The following is a 16,976-nucleotide window of genomic DNA, read 5'->3' on the forward strand; positions in this document are numbered from 1 at the left end:
AGAAAAGATCGGGAGCACAGACAGGTCTTCGTACTGCATTCTTCCTCGAGCTGTTGAATAGACTAAGCATACTATTATATGGTTGGCTTTAGGAGTAACTGAGACGATCGTCCACCACTTATTAAGATTACCTACCATAATGGCTACCACTCTGGTATCCCAATGGCTCTATATAAGACTGGTAGAGTAAGATGTGTAAGTCCCCTATTGGATGGGTAGATGTTAGAAAGACTAAGCTAAGAAGGCCCCGACATGATTAAGCAAGCTATTGACTAATTGACATACAGAGTTCAGGTTGATGATTGGATGTTCATAATAGTGTCACCTAGAAAAGGAACTTGACCCAGAATATGTTAGACTGTATCAAGTTACTCGTAAGGTGGGCAACGTGATTGGTAAGTTGAGCTTACAACCTCATTTGGAAACTATACGTCCAGTCCATCAGACAAGAATGCTTTGCGAGGGTACTGATGAGTCACCCATGGTATATTCCATAGATGAGGTCCAGGAGATGAAATCCCATGAGGAAAAACCTATCGCCCTCTTAGATCGGCAAACTGGAAGATTGTAGACTAAAGACGTGCCTTTCGTTAAGATACGATGGAAAAAACAAAACCAAAAAGAGGATGACCGGGGAAACTAAAGAAAACATGAAACACAAGTATTCATACTAGTAACCGATGTCTACAGGTAACTCCAACTCTTGAGCACTCGTATGTTAATAATATAGACGGAAATGTATGTGATAGCATAAACGAAAGGAACCCCTCTATAATTTATATAAAGTCTTAAAGGAAGTTGCACTTAACATTCGGGGACGAATGTTCTAAAGAGGGGAAGGATGTTACACCCCACATATTTGAACGCAGAAGGTTCCTTAAGTTACTTAGAGGCTAGTATGTGAGCCACTTAAGTTACGACCCTATTGAACAACTCTAAGAAGGGAGAATATGACACCTCATGGTAGGGAAGGTTGGAAATAGGGTCAAGAGAAGTCGAAAGGAGTTGGAGGCCAAGTAACGAGTCATAGGACTCAACTTATCTACGTAAACTACTAATTTAGAAGTCTTACATACGTGAGTTACTTGATTACATACCAAGCTTACGTAGCAAGGGTTTCATAGGTTCTTAAAGTGAGACGAGATTACGAACCCACGAGGAGGAAAACAAATTGTGCGGGGAAGCCAATGGGAGGGTGACACATGGAAGCACCTAAGCAAGCAGGTGACCCACCTGCTTGGGGGAGGTGGGCCCCACTGCCATGTGGCAGCCTCTCCTTGCTTGCATAGATACGGTGGCCCAATAGGGGTTGGACACGTGTCCCCCTTAGGGGATGACACATTTCTCCTCCTAGGACCACCAATATACATGTATATCATGTAATATGTTCAGTTTGTATTCACAAACTACAGCAGCAACAAAGGAACTAAAAACCCTAAGATAGAGAGAAAAAGAGGGCGGCCAAGGAAAAATAAATAGGTATGTCCCGATTTCTTTTCGTGAATTAATTATCTAGCGTATACAACGATGATATGGAGGTATTAAAAGTATAAAATCATGGCTTGGTGCAGCAAAAATCGGACAGCAAGCAGCCACGGCGTTCAAGTCGCGCTAGAAAAAGTTACGAGGCACAATTTTGGCTAGTTTTGGCCAATTTCGGGTAAGGTAAGGCTTATCCTATAAATTTTGACTTTATGGTGTTATTATAGGGTGTATTACACATCTTTTGGGATTCTTGAAGTTGGGAAAAAGTCGCAAAAAGTTCGACGTTCGGAATAAACTATATTGAAGTCGCTATAGTTGAATTGTTGTCGAAATAAAGTATTGTTCTTGTAAGGTGATGCTTCAGGGGTGTGTCTTGTGGTTTCAGGGTCTAAACATGTTCTAACTGAGGTGGTTTATCGGCTGGTTGCATCCACATGACCCCCCGCTTCGTACGGTTAAAGGTTTGGCAAAAATGGAAACTAGATATCGTATTTTTTGAATAAGTCGTTTGGAGTTTATGTTGTATATGGTTGGTGTGAATTGCTGAAGTTTGTTGTTTTTGGTTGGATGTAGGTCTTAGGGACCTAATTGGAAATTTGGATAGGGCACATTATAGGGGAGGTGGTGCCTAATTTTCGTTAACGCCTTAACAAACTAAAGAACTAGTCGAGGAAACGACTAAGGAAATAGATTCCATTAATACTAAGGTGTAACCTAGGGTGATGGAAAGTTAAAAGGGGTTGATATTCATATTACTTTCATGTTGAATAGGTTCAAAGGATGATGAGGCAAGCAGGATAAGGAATAATTCATACAAGGTATGTAAAGCTTTCTCTTGACATGTTTTGGCATAGGTAAGTAAGCTCATTCTCTTTCTTCTGTTGGCATGTCCTAGTTGTAAGTTGAATGTGATACGAGCTCCAGGATAATTCCATTCTTAAGTATCTCTTATTTACTACTGGATGTTTAATTCTATGGTAGTTAAACTATTTCCCTAGAAACTCTTATATGTTAAAAAGGTATGAATGTACAAACTCCTAGTCATAAAACTATTTGAGGTGGCCCAATAAGGGCTTGACACATGTCACCCATTAGGGGATGACATGTGTCACCTCATATATATATGTATTATGTGACTCTTAACTTTTTCTTTATCTAAAATCAGCCAAAATAATAGAGAGAAAACGTGAAAGTAAGAGGCAGCCATGGTTTGAGAAGTTTAAGGTAAGTTTTCCAATTTTCCTCCGTGAATTAATTATCTACGGTGCTTCTCATCCATGTGGATATGTATATATGTATCTTACGATGTCTACAGAACTATCTCTCCATCTTTACGTCTAGAAAAGTGAAAGAAAGAAGAGGAATAAACGTTGGAGGCAAGAAGAGAGGGGCTACGGGTTAGGCCCTTTGGAGGTAAGCCTCCGAGTTCTGTTCCATGAATTAATTGATTATGGTATCCTGTAGTTATATAAAGATGTTTAATAAAAAGAAATTCCAAGCTGGGGCAGCGAGGAAGTCATACAAACAGTCCACATAATTTCAGCGCGTCTAGAGATGTTTCGAGGCGTATCTTGGAAGATTGTGGCCTATTTCAGGTAAGTTAAGGTTTCTACTTTTAATTTGAACTTTATGGTGTTGTTATGGAGTGTGTTTTACACCTTGTGTGTGGCTGGTAACGTGAAAATTGTATAGGAATACTTGGCGTTGGAGACAACCCAAATTGTAGTCGTTATAGTTGAATTGTCGTCGAAGTAAAGTGTTGTTCTTGTGAGTTGTTGCTGCAGGGGTGTGGTGTGTTGTTGCAGGGACTAAATATGTTCTAAAGAGGTTTAAGGTTCTTCTGGTGGAAACCACATGACCCCTCGTTTCGTATAATTAAAGGTGTTACAAAATAAAGGCTAGACACCCTATTTTGGATATCATATTTTTGAGCAAGTCGTTCGGAGTTTGTATTGTGTAATGTTGGTGTGAATTGCTTGTATACATGTTGCAGGTTGTTGTTGTTGGTTGGCTTTAGTTATTATGGGTGTGATTGGAAATTTGGATAGGGCACGTTATGTTACACCCCGCACTCTTGAGCTCGAAATGTCTTCTTAAGTTTCTTAGACACTATCATGTGAGACGGATAAGCTACGACACTATCAAACAACTCTAAGGAAAGAAGATTGTGATACCTCGCGAGAAGGGAGGTTGGAGATAGAGTCATAAGAATCCGGAAAGAGTTGGAGACTAAGAAATGAGTCGTAGGACTCGATTTACCTACGTAAGGCACTAAGTTAAGAGTCTTATACACTTAAGTTGCTTAAGGATATATCAAGCTTACGTAGTACGGATTACATAGGCTCTTAAAGTGAGACAAAATTACGAACCCGCGAGGAAGGGAAAAAGACGACGCGTGGCAGCCAATGGAGGAGCGACACGTGGCAGCACCTCAAGCAAGCAGGTGATGCACCTACTTAGGTTCAAGTAGGTGATGCAGCTGCTTGGGGGAGGTGGACCCCGCTGCCACGTGGCAGCCCCTAATTGGCAGCATGACACGGTGGCCAATCATGGCTTGACACGTGTCATCCTTAGGGGCTGACACGTGTCACCCCTTGGGACCACATATATGTATGATATACATCTCAAACTTCAGCTTGTTCACCAACATTTCCAGCAGAAACGTGAACAAAGAACCCTAAAGCTAAGGAGAAAAAAATTGCGACGGCTTGGGAAAAAAATAGGTAAGTCCCATTTTCGTTCCGTAAATTAATTAATTAGCGTATACTACGATGATATGGAAGTATTAGTAGTACAAAATTAGGATTTGATGCAGCAAAAAACGGACAACAAGCTGCCACGACGTTACAGCATGCTGAAAATATTTCCGAGGCGCGATTTTGGCGAGTTCTAGCCAATTTCGGGAAAGGTAAGTTCTTACCCTCTAATTTGAAGTTTATGATGTTAAATTATGGTGTATTAAACACCTTAGGAGCTGCTGGAAGTTGGGGAAAAGGTTTGAAAAGTTCAGCGTTCGAAATTAACGAATTTAAAATTGCTATAGTTAAGTTGTTGTCGAAATAAAGTGTTGTACGTGTAGGGGCTGCTGCTGGTTGTGTTGTGGCGTGTTGCAGGGTCTAAAAGTTATCTAAATGAGGTGTGGGAGCTGCTGGTTGCAGCCACAGGCTTTGCAATTAAAGAATTCGCGAAAGAAAGATTAAAAACTCTAGTTTTGGTATCTTAGTTTCGAGTGAATTGTTGGGGGTTTATATTGTATAATTTTGATCGTAATATGTATATGTATGGGCTGCTGGTTGCATTGTTGGTTGGCTGCAGGTTCTAAGGACATAGTTGGTAATTCGGATAGGGCACATTATAGGGGAGGTGCTGTCCGATTTTCGTTAACATCCTAACTAGTTAAGGAACTAGCCGAGAAGGCGAGCGAAGGGATGAATGTTATGAATACTCGTGGGTAGTCTAAGTTGCTGAAAAGTCCAAGGTTGTTAATACTTACATTACTTCCATGTTAAATAGGTTTTGAGGACAATGATGTGGACGTGATTAAGAGAAGTCCATACAAGGTATGTGAAGCTTTCCTTTGGCGTGTTTTTGGAATAGATATGTAGAACTATTCTTCTTTTCTTTTGGCATGTCTTAGATATAAGTTATGAATGATGTGTATACTATAATTGGGATTCAATCCATTCGTAAAGCCCTGAGTATGAGTCGAGACTCTTGTTTACTACTTGGTATTAGAAGTTCTGCAATAGCTGAGTCATTGCCTTTTTGTCTTCTATGTGATGAAAACTAGTACATGTAAAGCCTATTTCTTCTTTCCTTTGGAATGGCTTAACTTTAAGTGAAATGGTATATGATATAGGTTTAGAGGTAATTCCATTTATGAGCTCTGATTGTAACTCGTGACTTGTAGTCACTCCTGAACATTAAGAGTCTGAAAGTAGTCAAACTACTATTCTCGAGCCTTCTATATAACGAATAGTAAGTGAAAGTACCAGCTCCTCTCTTTTTAAAGGCTCTAAAATGGTAAATGTGTCTGATTGCATAAGTTGAGTCTTTGACTAGATAACTGTCTCTGATTGCATAACTGTGTCTCTGATTGCATAATCGTGTCTTTGATTGCATAAACCATGTTTCTGATTGCATAAGCTATATGGCATGGTCTGGATGCATGTCTGTGATTCTCGAGGCCCCAACTGATGTAAGCCCTAATGACATCTAAAGGGATACCTCGAATAATTACTCCCCCAGTCTTCAGGTGACGGTTTACTTGACTGTTTCATGGAGTCTTAGATAATGACTTGGTTGCATATGGTTTCTCACTACTCTACTCGTACATACTGTAACCCATCCTTCCTCGAGTCCCACGATGGGCCGGGATATGTTATCGTGCACAGTGTTACTACTTCTTTCACCGCGTCCCGGGCCGGATGTGTATAGTTCCACGCACGAGGAGACGATGTCGTACGTGAGGTGTGATATATGTTATATGTTATGACGATACGATTATTCACCGAGTCCCGGGCCGGCTGTAATATGATTGTATGTGTGGTGAAATAAGGAAGGAACACCGAGTCCCTCCTTAGAGGACCGGGTACATATGTATATTATGATGGTACGCTATAGACGTACACCACTCCATTCACCGAGTCCCTCACTAAAGGGCCGGATACTTTATGTAGGCATGCATATGAGATTAAAGCAATACATTGTGTCCCTGAGCCCCGCAGTGAACCGGGTGTGATACGATGATATATATGATAAGATGATACCGTATACGATGGTATGATACCGTATACGATGATATGATGAAATGAAATGCATTATGATATGATGATATGTGATTATGAAGAAGTGATTATAACACCGAGTTCACTAGAGGGCCGGGCACAGCATATGATGATGTGTATGATTTACGTGTCCTAAGGTGCAGGTAATTCATTTAGTTATTATACTTGTCCCCTGCATCCCTATTTCAGTTATGATCTCAGTTACGATGTGTTATGCTTTACATACTCAGTACATATATCGTACTGACCCCCCTTTTCTCGGGGGGGCTGCGTTTCATGCCCGCAGGTACAGATGTTTATTCTGGAGATCCATCAGCATAGGAGTTCCTCTCAGCTGTGTCGGAAGTGCTTCACTGTTCTGGAGCCTAAATTTTGATGCTGGTCACTTAATGTATATATTTGTACATTCAGGGGTACAGCGGGGGCCTTGTTCCGCCATATGTTGTTGTTACTATTCTTAGAGGTCTGTAGACATATGTATATGTGGGTTGTTTGTGAGTTAGTTTTGATGTTGCCTATTCGATATGTTGTGAATGTTTTTGTTATAGCAGCCTTGTCGGCTCACATGCCCTTTCATGATATGATACAAATGAAAGAGGCTACATGTACATAAAAAAGTTTTAAACTATTGGGGTTTTGTATATAGTATCACATCACACACGGTTCAACTTAAGTGTAGTTGATAAATACGCATAAGAGGGTCCAGGTCGGACCCCAGTTGCGGCCTACGGGGTTGGGTCGTGACACATTATAGGGGAGGTGCTGCCCAATTTTCGTTAACACCTTAACTAACTAAAGAACTAGTCGAGGAAACGAACAAGAAAATAGATTCCATGAATACTAAGGTGAAACTGAAGGTGCTGGAAAGTCAAGAGTGGTTGATATTCGTACTACTTCCATGTTGAATAGGTTCAAAGGACAACGAAGCGAACGTGACGAAGAGGAACTCATACGAGGTATGTAAAGCTTTTTCTTGGAATGTTTTGATATAAGTACGTACACCTATCTCTCATTTCCCTTGATATGTATTTGGTACGAAAAATGAGATTATGATGCCATAGTGGTTTATCGAGCCCATGATGGGATGGGTACGATATATGTATATGAAGATCACCTGAAGGAAAGTACAGACTTCATAAAGCTTATTCTCTTTCTTCTTTTGGGTATGTCTTTGTCTTAGTTGTAAGTTGAATATGATCTGAGCTTCGGGGTAACTCCATTCTTAAACATCTCTTATTTACTTCTGAATATTGAACTCCTACAGTAGTTGAACTATTTCCCTGGAAACTTTTATACGTTAAAGAGGTAACAAATGTATAGGCTCTACGTCCTAAAGACTATAAGGTAACAAGTGTTTCTGATTCCATAAACGATTTGGCCCTATGTTAATACATGTCTAGGGTCCTCGAGATTATGATTGAGACAGCCCATAATGGCATTTATAGGACACTCGAGATGACTACATCGTTACTCGGGTCCTTAAATAAAAGCTTAACTTTCTTATTTTGTAGAGTCTTTGATAATAATTGAAACTGCATATAGTTACTCACTACTCTACTCGTGTATACTGTAACCCTTCTTTCACCGAGTCTCGGGTCGGGTACGTTATCGTGAACAATTCACTGCATTATTCACCGATCCCCTCACTAGAGGGCCGACTACGTATGTATATATATGATAATGTGTTGTAATAAGGTGGTGATGGCACCGGACCTATGATGGTCCTATAGATGTGATTCACCAGACCCCTGAAAGGGCCGGCTATATTATTTAAATTGAGCATGCATGCTTTTGTATTCACAGAGTATAGGTACATGTCTTTGATTTGATAATTTGTTCCCCTGCTTCTCTATTTCGAATATACCTCCAGTGTGTTCTGTTATGTTTTACATACTCAGTACATATGTCGTACTGACCCCCTTTCTTGGGGGGACTGTGTTCATGCCAGCAGGTACAGATATAGGTTTTGGGAGTCTGTCAGCTTAGGATTCCATGCATCTCAGATGGAAGAGGATCCATTGCATCAGGGCCTAGCTTTTGATACTGTCCACTGATGTATAAAATTATTATGTCCATTCGGGGATATGGCGGGGGCCCTGTCCTGCCATATGTTGTCATTCATATTTTTAGAGGTCTGTAGATATGTATATGTGGGTTGTGTATGTCAGTTTGATTCAGATAGGTCTACATGATATGTGATATATGTTATTATGTTATGGTAGCCTTGTCGGCTTCCATGCCCTATCTATCACGACCCAACCCCGTAGGCCGCAACTGGGGTCCGACGTGGACCCTCTTATGCGTATTTATCAACTACACTTAAGTTGAACCGTGTGTGATGTGATACTATATACAAAACCCCAATAGTTTAAAACTTTTTTATGTACATGTAGCCTCTTTCATTTGTATCATATCATGAAAGGGCATGTGAGCCGACAAGGCTGCTATAACAAAAACATTCACAACATATCGAATAGGCAACATCAAAACTAACTCACAAACAACCCACATATACATATGTCTACAGACCTCTAAGAATAGTAACAACAACATAGGGCGGAACAAGGCCCCCGCCGTACCCCTGAATGTACAAATATATACATTAAGTGACCAGCATCAAAATTTAGGCTCCAGAACAGTAAAGCACTTCCGACACAGCTGAGAGGAACTCCTATGCTGATGGATCTCCAGAATAAACATCTGTACCTGCGGGCATGAAACGCAGCCCCCCCGAGAAAAGAGGGGTCAATACGATATATGTACTGAGTATGTAAAGCATAACACATCGTAACTGAGATCATAACTGAAATAGGGATGCAGGGGACAAGTATAATAACTAAATGAACTACTGTACCTGCACCTTAGGACACGTAAATCATACACATCATCATATGCTGTGTCCGGCCTTCTAGTGAACTCGGTGTTATAATCACTTCTTCATAATCACATATCATCATATCATAATGCATTTCATTTCATCATATCATCGTATACGGTATCACACCATCGTATACGGTATCATCTTATCATGTATATCATCGTATCATACCCGGTTCACTGCGGGGCTCAGGGTCATAATGTATTGCTTTAATCTCATATGCATGCTTACATAAAGTATCCGGCCCTTTTGTGAGGGACTTGGTGAATGGAGTGGTGTACGTCTATAGCGTACCATCATAATATACATATGTACCCGGCCCTCTAAGGAGGGACTAGGTGTTCCTTCCTTATTTCACCCCATATACTATCATATTATAGCCGGCCCGGGACTCGGTGAATAATCGTATCATCATAACATATAACATATATCACACCTCCCGTACGGCATCATCTCCTCGTACGTGGAACTATACACATCCGGCCCGGGACGCGGTGAAAGAAGTAGTAACACTGTGCACGATAACATATCCCGGGCCATCGTGGGACTCGAGGAAGGATGGGTTACAGTATGCACGAGTAGAATAGTGAGAAAACATATGCAACTAAGTCATTATCTAAGACTCGATGAAACAGTCAAGTGAACCGTCACCTGAAGACTGGGGAGTAATTATCCGAGGTATCCCTTTAGATGTTATTAGGGCTTACATCAGTTAGGGCCTCAAGAATCACAGACATGCATCCAGACAATGCCATATAGCTTATGCAATCAGAAACATGGTTTATGCAATCAAAGACACAGTTATGCAATCAGAGACACAGTTATGTAATCAGAAACACAATTTATCTAGTCAAAGACTCAACTCATGCAATCAATGGCATTTATCATTTTAGAGCCTTTAAAAAGAGAGGAGCTGGTACTTTCACTTACTATTCGTTATATAGAAGGCTCGAGAATAGTAGTTTGACTACTTTCAGACTCTTACTGTTCAGGAGTGACTACAAGTCACGAATTACAATCAGAGCTCATAAATGGAATTACCTCTAAACCTATATCATATACCATTTCACTTAAAGTTAAGCCATTCCAAAGGAAAGAAGAAATAGGCTTTACTTGTACTAGTTTTCATCACATAGAAGACTAAAAGGCAATGACTCAGCTATTGCAGAAATTCTAATATCACGAAGTAAACAAGAGTCTCGACTCATACTTAGGGCTTTACGAATGGATTGAATCCCGAATATCATATACATATCATTTATAACTTATATCTAAGACATGCCAAAAGAAAAGAAGAATAGCTCTACATATTTATTCCAAAAACACGCCAAAAGAAAACTTCACATACCTTGTATGGACTTCTCTTAATCAAGTCCACATCGTTGTCCTCGAAACCTATTTAACATGGAAGTAAGGTAAGTATTAACAACCTTGGACTTTTCATCAACTTAGACTACCCACGAGTATTTATAACATTCATCCCTTCGCTCGCCTTCTCGACTAGTTCCTTAACTAATTAGGATGTTAACGAAAATCGGGCAGCACCTCCCCTATAATGTGCCCTATCCGAATTCCCAACCATGTCCTTATCACCTGCAGCCAACCAACAATGCAACCAGCAGCCCATACATATTCATATTACGACCAAAATTACACAATATAAACCCCAACAATTCACTCGAAACTAAGATACCAAAACTAGAGTTTTTAATCTTTCTTTCGCGAATTCTTTAATTGCAAAGCCTGTGGCTGCAACCAGCAGCTCCCACACCTCATTTAGATAAATTTTAGACCCTGCAACACGCCACAACACAACCAGCAGCATCCCCTACGCGTACAACACTTTATTTCGACAACAACTTAACTATAGCGATTCTAAATTCGTTTATTTCGAACGCCGAACTTTTCAAACCTTTTCCCCAACTTCCATCAGGTCCTAAGGTGTGTAATACACCATAATGTAACATTATAAACTTCAAATTAGAGGGTAAGAACTTACCTTTCCCGAAATTGGCTAGAACTCGCCAAAATCGCGCCTCGGAAATATTTTCAGCATGCTGTAACGTCGTGGCAGCTTGCTGTCCGTTTTTTTCTGCATCAAATCCTAATTTTGTACTACTAATACTTCCATATCATCGTAGTATACGCTAATTAATTAATTTACGGAGCGAAAACGGGACTTACCTATTTTTCTCCCAAAGCCGTCGCAAGTTTCTCTCCTTAGCTTTAGGGTCTGTTTTCTCACGTTGCTGCTGGAAATATGTTAATGAACTGAAGATATTTGGATACATATCAACTAATATAGGTGGTCCCAAGGGGTGACACGTGTCAGCCCCTAAGGATGACACGTGTCAAGCCATAATTGGCCACCGTGTCATGCTGCCAATTAGGGGCTGCCACGTGGCAGCGGGGTCCACCTCCCCCAAGCAGCTGCATCACCTACTTGACCCTAAGTAGGTGCATCACCTGCTTGCTTGAGGTGCTGCCACGTGTCGCTCCTCCATTGGCTGCCACGCGTCGTCTTTTTCCCTTCCTCGCGGGTTCGTAATTTCATCTCACTTTAAGAGCCTATGTAATCCGTACTACGTAAGCTTGGTATATCCTTAAGCAACTTAAGTGTATAAGACTCTTAACTTAGTGGCTTACATAGGTAAATTGAGTCCTACGACTCGTTTCTTAACCTCCAACTCTTTCCGAATTCTTATGACTCTATCTCCAACCTCCCTTCTCGCGAGGTATCACAATCTTCTTTCCTTAGAGTTGTTTGATAGTGTTGTAGCTTATACGGCTCACATGATAGTGTCTAAGGAACTTAAGAAGACGTTCTGAGCTCAAGAGTGCGGGGTGTAACATCCTTCCCCCCTTTAGAACATTCGTCCCCGAATGTTGAATAAAACTTTCCTTAAGACTTTATACGGATCATAGGGAGATGCCTTTCTACTGGAATGACATACATTTTCATCCAAGTAATTAATATACGAGTTCTAAGACTGGGGCTATCCGTAGACATCGAAAATAGGTACGGACACTTGTGTTTCATGTCCTTCTCAACCTCCCAGTTTATGTCTTCACGATTCTTATTCCGCCATAGTACCTTGATGGAAGTTATGTCCTTAGTTCGCAACCCGTTTACTCTGCTGATCCCGGATGGAGATAGGTTGCCCCTCGTAGGATAACTCCCTGTTATGTGGACCTCCTCCACGGGAAATATTCTGGGAGCGTCGTTCCCATTCTTACGGAGCATTGATCTATGAAAAATGAATGTATTGTTTCAAATCGGACGATAGGTCTCACTCATAGGCAGCTTTATCTATTCTAAAAATGCTCTGCGAAGGATCAATGTATCCCCTTCTTGCTGACTTTAGGTTGCTAATCAATATCTTGTCCCGGAATAAGCTTTAATTCATCAATAATTTAGTGGATCACATCTGGGCCTGTCCCTTAATCGAAGGGCAAAATGTCATACTAAGATTCATCTGGGTTCCTCAATCCCTTTCGAAATGATTTCCAGCAGTTAGCTGTAAATTGAACTTTTCTATCTGAGATAATAGATGTGGGGACTCCGTGAAATCTTATTGTTTCCCTACTATGTCATTTCGCAGAACCCTCAGCTGAATATGCCTTTCTAACTGGAGGGGAACAGGTTTATTCTATCAGCCCATCTACCATAGCCCGTATGAACTCCCAGTTCCTTAAAATGCGAGGTCAGCTCGTACTATAATACATATTAACTGCTTTCCACCTCTGAGTCGGGGTTTTCATTCCCTGAGATAGGCTATCAGACTGCTGATGCTTCTTTTAACTTAAGCTATTGTACAACTCTTCTTAATCCAACTTATAATACCTTAGGTATGCTATCTTTCTCTTTTACTCAGATCTTTTCTCCAGTTTTCTTACCATACATCATATTGTTATTACTGACTTTCTTTTATCGAGTAATCATTTGACCTCGTTCTTAGTATGCCAATATTCATAAGATGCACAACTATTTTTGTGCCATTTTCACGAGGTGCGTTGTATTTCAGTCATAATCTTTTCTGCTCTTGGCTTACTCTGTTCTATATGTGTCGTTGTACTAACCCGCTGTTATAATCTCTTTTTGTCATACTTGTTTTGTTCTCTTTCTCACTTCCTAGGGGGTCACCCATCCCAGTGCTACTCTCATTCGAGCACGCTTAACTTCGGAGTTTTGATGGAATCCGGTGCATCAGTTTGGGTATGATCACATCCATCTCTTATGGGGTCTTGTTTGACGTTTAAGCGTCCCCATTTACATGCCATAGCATCAGTTGATTTTCTTTTACGCTTGTACTTCTTTTGTCCACTTCCCCCCTTTTAGGGTGTACCTATATCATCCTCTGTTTATTTTCATCCATTCATATGCGAATGATTCCACTCCACCATATTTAACGTGCTGTACCATATCTACTTCTTCTGTTAAATCATCCCCACGTTATGTTGCTTTTCTAGGAAACCCTAGCATACCTGTAGGGTGCTTTAGTATTCGCAATGTATCGTATAAAATTTCATCTAACAATTGATATTCGAGTAATATCCTTAATGTAGCAGTACATTCAAAGCCATATTCCATTCATCCCAATCAGTAATTAGGGAGGGCTCATAATTGGTGCACATTCCCCACTCGAGTGTACTTATACTTTAATGACTCATGTTTCGAGCTTCGTCATTATACTAACTTTATTCCAGTGGATACCACTAATCATTAGAGTGGAGTCACGTGTACATCATACTTCTTTACGCCTCCTGAGCTTGCATCTTTGTTGTGTGCTTTAAGGCTCATTTCTAATCCTGCTTAAAACCATATCAATTTCGTGGTAGTAGTGGCCTTGTCTTAATACTTTTTCATCGTACTATACCTCCAGTTCGTAACTATCTATGTCTCTTTTTGTTCGATACTTATACTTAATTAATCGCATCTATCTTGAGTGCCTCTATTAGAACTTTTGTATTATTCCTTCAACTCATTTCCATTTTTGGTTGGGCGTAAGGAATTCCATATTACCCTTTATTTCCTTGCACTAGCCATCCTTTTCGTCATCATATAACCTTTATTCGAAACTTTCCTTATGGAACTTGATAAATCTTCCTTATTTGTTCCATAGCTTGCTTTTCCGTTCCACGCCTATCTTTACATTCGATTTACATGGACCACATCATACCTTCTAGTTAATTCCTTACTAAGTTTTGCTTATTCTAATAATGGTTTTTGCTATGTTCACCTGGTACCTTGTTCGCATTCAGACCCATAGTATAATACCGCTTGACTTTCTTCACGATTCTTACTATGGGTTACTTACCCTTCTTAGCTAGTATTATCCTTAATGTTTCGCAAGCTGTCTTATTAATATTTCATATCCATCACAATTCTTTATTCCTCATACTCTTGTATTAATCATACTGTTACTTCCCTTAACTATAACTCGTCATAGTTTATCCCTATGTATCAATTCAGGAGATGCCTTACTATATCATTTTATCCCGATCTATCAGTCTTCTCTAAGTCATCTTCTTTGGCTTATAGCTCTTTTCCAACTTCATTCTACTATATCAATATCGACCTCCTAATTTCTATTGCCATTAACTCAGCAATTAACTTATTTCTCGAGGTCAGCCATACTTGTTTAGTCAAATCTCATCATTGTTGCGAGGACAACCTTTCAAGACATACTATAGCCCTGTATCTCATTCTCCTCTTATTTCTAGGAAAATTTGGGCAGAGTTTCCTCTGTATTTCTTACTATCTCAACACCTGCACGCAGAAAATACCAACAATGCCTCACAGGGCACACATATATACATTCATATTGTATAACATCTCAGCCACACAGGGCACACATATATAGTCATACCATCTCATATCGCAGCCGCACAGGGCCCATAATTAACAGTATGGAAATGAACTTACATGTTATGTCCACTCGAGCTGCACCTATTATACTTTCCTATTTACCTTTCCTTTCACTTTTCAATTGTATCTGTCAATCGCATTTCAATACCTTACCTGACATAGGGATTTTGTGCCTTTGCTTACCTGCGTGCTTCGTAATATCCAATATTGTCAGTTATTTTCTTCTATCGGCGTTGTCTTCCTGCTAAAATTTCAGGTTAGTATGAGGAATTTCATTTCCTATAGCTCGGCTCTATCGCACGATCTTAGATATGAAAGAAAGTAACATCCTCAATATCCTGTAGCCTCCTGTCTATAGATGTGGTGCACAACACACCGATAAACAAGACTCTACTAGATACGGTCTGTGGACATTCCAAGGACGAACTGCTCTGATACCACTTCTGTCACGACCCAACCCCGTAGGCCGTGACTGGGGTCCGACCTGGACCCTCTTATGCGTATTTATCAACTACACTTAAGTTGAACCGTGTGTGATGTGATACTATATACAAAACCCCAATAGTTTAAAACTTTTTTATGTACATGTAGCCTCTTTCATTTGTATCATATCATGAAAGGGCATGTGAGCCGACAAGGCTGCTATAACAAAAACATTCACAACATATCGAATAGGCAACATCAAAACTAACTCACAAACAACCCACATATACATATGTCTACAGACCTCTAAGAATAGTAACAACAACATAGGGCGGAACAAGGCCCCCGCTGTACCCCTGAATGTACAAATATATACATTAAGTGACCAGCATCAAAATTTAGGCTCCAGAACAGTGAAGCACTTCCGACACAGCTGAGAGGAACTCCTATGCTGATGGATCTCCAGAATAAACATCTGTACCTGCGGGCATGAAACGCAGCCCCCCGAAAAAAAAGGGGGTCAGTACGATATATGTACTGAGTATGTAAAGCATAACACATCGTAACTGAGATCATAACTGAAATAGGGATGCAGGGGACAAGTATAATAACTAAATGAACTACTGTACCTTCACCTTAGGACACGTAAATCATACACATCATCATATGCTGTGCCCGGCCCTCTAGTGAACTCGGTGTTATAATCACTTCTTCATAATCACATATCATCATATCATAATGTATTTCATTTCATCATATCATCGTATACAGTATCACACCATCGTATACGGTATCATCTTATCATGTATATCATCGTATCATACCCGGTTCACTGCGGGGCTCAGGGTCACAATGTATTGCTTTAATCTCATATGCATGCCTACATAAAGTATCCGACCCTTTTGTGAGGGACTCGGTGAATGGAGTGGTGTACGTCTATAGCGTACCATCATAATATACATATGTACCCGGCCCTCTAAGGAGGGACTCGGTGTTCCTTCCTTATTTCACCCCATATACTATCATATTACAACCGGCCCGGGACTCGGTGAATAATCGTATCATCATAACATATAACATATATCACACCTCACGTACGGCATCGTCTCCTCGTACGTGGAACTATACACATCCGGCCCGGGACGCGGTGAAAGAAGTAGTAACACTGTGCACGATAACATATCCCGGCCCATCGTGGGACTCGAGGAAGGATGGGTTACAGTATGCACGAGTAGAATAGTGAGAAACCATATGCAACTAAGTCATTATCTAAGACTCGATGAAACAGTCAAGTGAACCGTCACCTGAAGACTGGGGAGTAATTATCCGAGGTATCCCTTTAGATGTTATTAGGGCTTACATCAGTTAGGGCCTCAAGAATCACAGACATGCATCCATACAATGCCATATAGCTTATGCAATCAGAAACATGGTTTATGCAATCAAAGACACAGTTATGCAATCAGAGACACAGTTATGTAATCAGAAACACAATTTATCTAGTCAAAGACTCAACTCATGCAATCAACGGCAT

At 40.4% G+C, this 16,976-nt stretch overlaps 1 long non-coding RNA gene across 1 annotated transcript; it reads left to right on the forward strand.

The window, feature by feature from the left end:
• Positions 1-4,317: 4,317 nt before the first annotated feature.
• Positions 4,318-6,656, forward strand: LOC129872968 (uncharacterized). Its single transcript, XR_008762623.1, has 3 exons — positions 4,318-4,393; positions 4,999-5,045; positions 6,559-6,656. It is a non-coding gene; the product is annotated as an uncharacterized LOC129872968 (long non-coding RNA).
• Positions 6,657-16,976: the final 10,320 nt, after the last annotated feature.

This window comes from Solanum dulcamara, chromosome 11 (genome assembly GCF_947179165.1).
Source record: "Solanum dulcamara chromosome 11, daSolDulc1.2, whole genome shotgun sequence".
NCBI lineage: Eukaryota > Viridiplantae > Streptophyta > Magnoliopsida > Solanales > Solanaceae > Solanum > Solanum dulcamara.